The following is a 4,348-nucleotide window of genomic DNA, read 5'->3' on the forward strand; positions in this document are numbered from 1 at the left end:
GAATCCAAAGCAGGCTCCTGGCTCTGTGCTGACAGCTCAGAGCCTGTTGTGTGGCTCAAACCCACGAACCGCAAGATCATAACCTGAGCCAAAGTCAGATGCTTAACTGACTGAGCCACACAGGCACCCCATATTGTGTAATTATTTTTTAAGTTTATTTATTTATTTATTTATTTTGAGAGAGAGAGAGAGATAGCACACGTGTCCCCCTCGCACAAGTGGGAGAGGGGTGGAGAGGGGAGAGAGAGAATCCTAAGCAGGCTCCACACTGTCAGCACAGAGCCTGACATGGGGCTCAAACTCATGAACCATGAGATCATGACTTGAGCTGAAACCAAGAGTCAGAGGCTTAACCGACTGAGCCACCTAGAGGCCCCAGTGCTATCAGTATTTGAGCTGAGAGAGGATTGGGTAACAGCTTCAGATACTTTTTGCTCACCTTTAGATTCAACCCCAAGCAGACCCCGGGATGAAAGCAACAAGAGAATGCCCTGTGCTGTGTGACTCCTCTGTCCTGCAGGCCCCCTTCCACTGTTGCTTTCTCCCCAAGATTCAAGAGTCAGAGTTGGGGCCAGGGATTGTCAAGCTAAGCAACTGTTTCGCTTTTAGGTTTTTTTTTTTTATTTTGTTTTTGCATTTGTGACACTCAGATTCCAATCAGCCCCACCAGCCTGCTCTGTAGTTTAAGGCTTCACTGACTTGTTCTATGCTTTGTAAGTTTCTCCCTCACGGTAGACATGCTCTTCTTTGTGGCCCAGACCAGGTATGGAAGTTGCCATGGTCCTCTGGCCTCCTTTGAATTGCTGTGTCTTTGGAACTCAAGTCATTAGGACTTTCTTGCCTCAGTAGTTTTTGGCTTGGCCCAGAGGAAAATAGGATTCTTATTTTTATCAAGCTTTTCTTGATGTCACAGAACAGAGGTATTTAGTGTTCTTCTGCATTGGGACTAGAACCTCTTTCAGGTTTCTTCTCTTCCTTGGACACATTCATTCCAATTAGGCTTTCCTTCATTCTGAATACTCAGCTGAAACATCTTTTGTCAAGGTCAATAGTAACCTCCATGTTACAAAATCCAGTGGTCAATTCTAAGTCCACATATCATTTTACTCATTTGACCATTGACATTGTTGATCACATACTGCTCTAAATATTTCACTTGGCTCCTGGAACATGAGTGTCTACTGATTCTCCTCTTATCTCCATGACCACTTCTTTTTTGTGTGTGCCTATTTCTCCCAATCTTCCCTGATTCTAACTAGTGGAGCATCCCAACGTCTCCTGTCTGTTGTATTCATGTCCACTCCCTTAGTGATATCATCTAGCCTTATGGTTGTAAATAGCACTTCTATGCTGATGGCTCCTTGATTTGTATTTAGAGCCCAGAATTGTTCCTGAACTCCAGACTTCTATCTCTGACAGCCTACATAATATTACTCTCTGATACATAATTTGCATCTCAAATAGCATATTCAAGAAAAAACCCCCAGTTTTTCCTCCAAAATCCACTTTTTCTGCATTCTCCCCCCAAAAGTTGTTCAGGTCAAAAATCCTTGAGTTCATTTTGACTCTTCTCTTTGTCTAATAAGTAACATACAATCCATAGGCAACTCCTGTGTGTTTACCTTCAAATTATACCCGGAATTCAAACACTGGTTCAAGTCTCTTCTCTGGATATTGCAATAGCTTCCTAACCAATTTCCCTACCATGAGACACAACTGCTATCACCTCTCAGCTCCTGCTTCATGGTAGCCTCAATATAGCAGTGAAAAAATTCTGTTAAGTTCTCGTCACAGCATCTGACTTCTCTGCACAGAACTCTCCAATGGCCTAAAAGACCATCTTTGGCCTTGTTCCCTGATACTTCCCTGAGTCCTTCTGCTATATTCTCTTCTTTGCATATTCTGTTCCAGCCATGCTGGCCTTCCTGTTATTCTTCACACACAGGGAGCCTGTTCTCCTTCATGTCTTGCTTGTGTTCATTCTCCTCTAAAATACTTCCTGCCAGAAAGTCTCATGTTTATCCTAACTTCTAGGTCTATCCTAACTCTTCTATTGTGACTTAGGAAAAAAAAAAAAAGACTTAATTTTTTAAGAGTAGTTTTAAGTACACAGCAAAATGAAGAAGAAAGTACGGAGATGTCTCATATGCCCCTCCCCCCAAACAGGCATAGCCTCCCCCATTATCAACCTCCCCCACCAGTATGGTGCGTTTCTTACAATTGAGAAACCTGTACTGACACATCATTATCACCTAAAGTTTGCAGTTTACATTAGGGCTCACTCCTTTTTTTTTTTTTTTTTTTTTTTTTTTTTTAATGAAAGGGAGGAAGGGAGGAAAGGAAGGGAGGGAGGAAGGAAAGAAGCTGGGTTCACTCAATGTTATACATTCTATGGGTTTAGACAGCTATATAAAGGTATGTATCCATCATTATAGTATCATATAGTATTTTCACTGCCTTCAATGTCCTGTGGGCTCTGCCTATTTATCCCTCCCTCCCCAAAGCCTGGGAACCAATAATTTTTTCTTGGCTGCATAGTGTTGCCTTTTCCAGAATATCATATAGTTGGAATCATACAGCATGTGGCCTTTTCAGATTGGTTTTACTCACTTAGTAATATGCATTTAAGTTTCCTGCCTGTCTTCTCATGGGCTGAATAGCTCATTTCTTTTTAGCTCTGAATAATATTCCATTGTCTGGAGGGACCATCCTTTATTTACACTTTCACCTACTGAAGAGCATCTTGGTTGCTTCCAAGTTTTGACAATTATGAATAGAGCTGCTGTAAATATCTATTTCCAGGTGTTTGTATGGACATAAGTTTTCAACTCCTTTGGGTAAATGCCAGGGAAAGCACGTCCAGGCTCCTACGGTAAGTGTGTATCTAGTTTTGTAAGAGCCCTCCATACTTCTCCCAAAGTAGTCATACAAGTTTACCTTCCAACCAGTGATGAATGTCAACTTCCTGTTGTTCCGTATCTTGCTGGCCTTCGGTGCTGCCAGTATTCTAGAAGTTGGTCATTCTAACAGGTGTGTAATGGTACATCATTGTTGTTTTAATTTGCATTTCCCTAATGACATATGATGTGGAGCATCTTTTCATATGCTTATTTGCCATCTGTATGTCTTCTTTGGTGGAGTGTCTGTTAAGGTCTTGGACCCATTTTATAATTGAGTTGTTTTTCTTATGGTTGAGTTTTAAGAGTTCTTTGTAGGGACCTGTAGATGGCTCAGTCAGCTAAATGTCTGACTCTTGGATTCAACTCAGGTCATAATCTCATGGTTCATGAGTTTAAGCCCCACATCGAGCTCTGCGCTGATGGCATGGAGCCTGTCTGGGATTCTCTGTCCCTCTCCCTCTCTCTCTGCTCCTCTCCGCTGGTTGCTGTCTCTCTCAAAATAAATAAATAAACTTTAAAAAAAGAGTTATTTGTATATTTTGCGTAACAGTACATTATCTGATGTGTCTTTTGCAAATATTTTCTCCCAGTCTGCAGCTTGTCTTCTCATCCTCTTAACATTGTCTTTCACAGAGTAAAACATTTTTAATTTTAATGAAATCCAGATTACCACTTATTTCTTTCATGGGTCAGGTTTTTCTGTTCTGTCAAAAAAAAGGTCATCCAGGTTTTCCCTTATGTTATCTAGTAGAAGTTGTATGGCTTCGTGTTTAAGGCTGGGTGTCATAAGCATTTTGAACTAATTTTTGTGAGGGATGTAAGATCTGTGTCTCGATTCATTTTTTTGCAGGTGGATGTCCCATTGTTCCAGCAAGATTTGTTGAAAAGACTAGCTGTGATCCATTGTACTGACTTTTGTTCCTCTGTCAAATATCAGTAGATTACATCTGTAAAGGTCTATTTTGTGACTCTTTTCTGTTCCATTGATATATTTGTCCATTCTTTCACCTATATCACCCTGTCTTGATTACTATACTTTATAGTAAAGCCTTGAAGTTGGATCATGTCAGCTCTGCAACTTTGCTCTTCTCTTCTAATATCATGTTGGTTATTCTGGATTTTTTGGTTTCTTCATATAAACTTTAGGGTCAGTTTGCAAATATCCACAAACTATCTTGCTGAGATTTTGATTGGACTTGTATTAAATCTATCAACCAAATTGGGAAGAACTGATATCTTGATAATATTGAGTCTTCCTTTCCACAAACGTGAACTATTTCTCCCTTTATTTAGTTCTTCTTTTATTTTTCATCACAGTTTTGTAGTTTTCTTCATATGTATCGTGTACATATATGTTTTAGAAATACACCTTAGTACTTTATTTGAGGGGGGTTGATACCTACTTTATCCATTAGAGCCTTTAGCATATTAATCATAGCAGTTTTAAA

Source organism: Panthera uncia, chromosome F1 (genome assembly GCF_023721935.1).
Source record: "Panthera uncia isolate 11264 chromosome F1, Puncia_PCG_1.0, whole genome shotgun sequence".
NCBI lineage: Eukaryota > Metazoa > Chordata > Mammalia > Carnivora > Felidae > Panthera > Panthera uncia.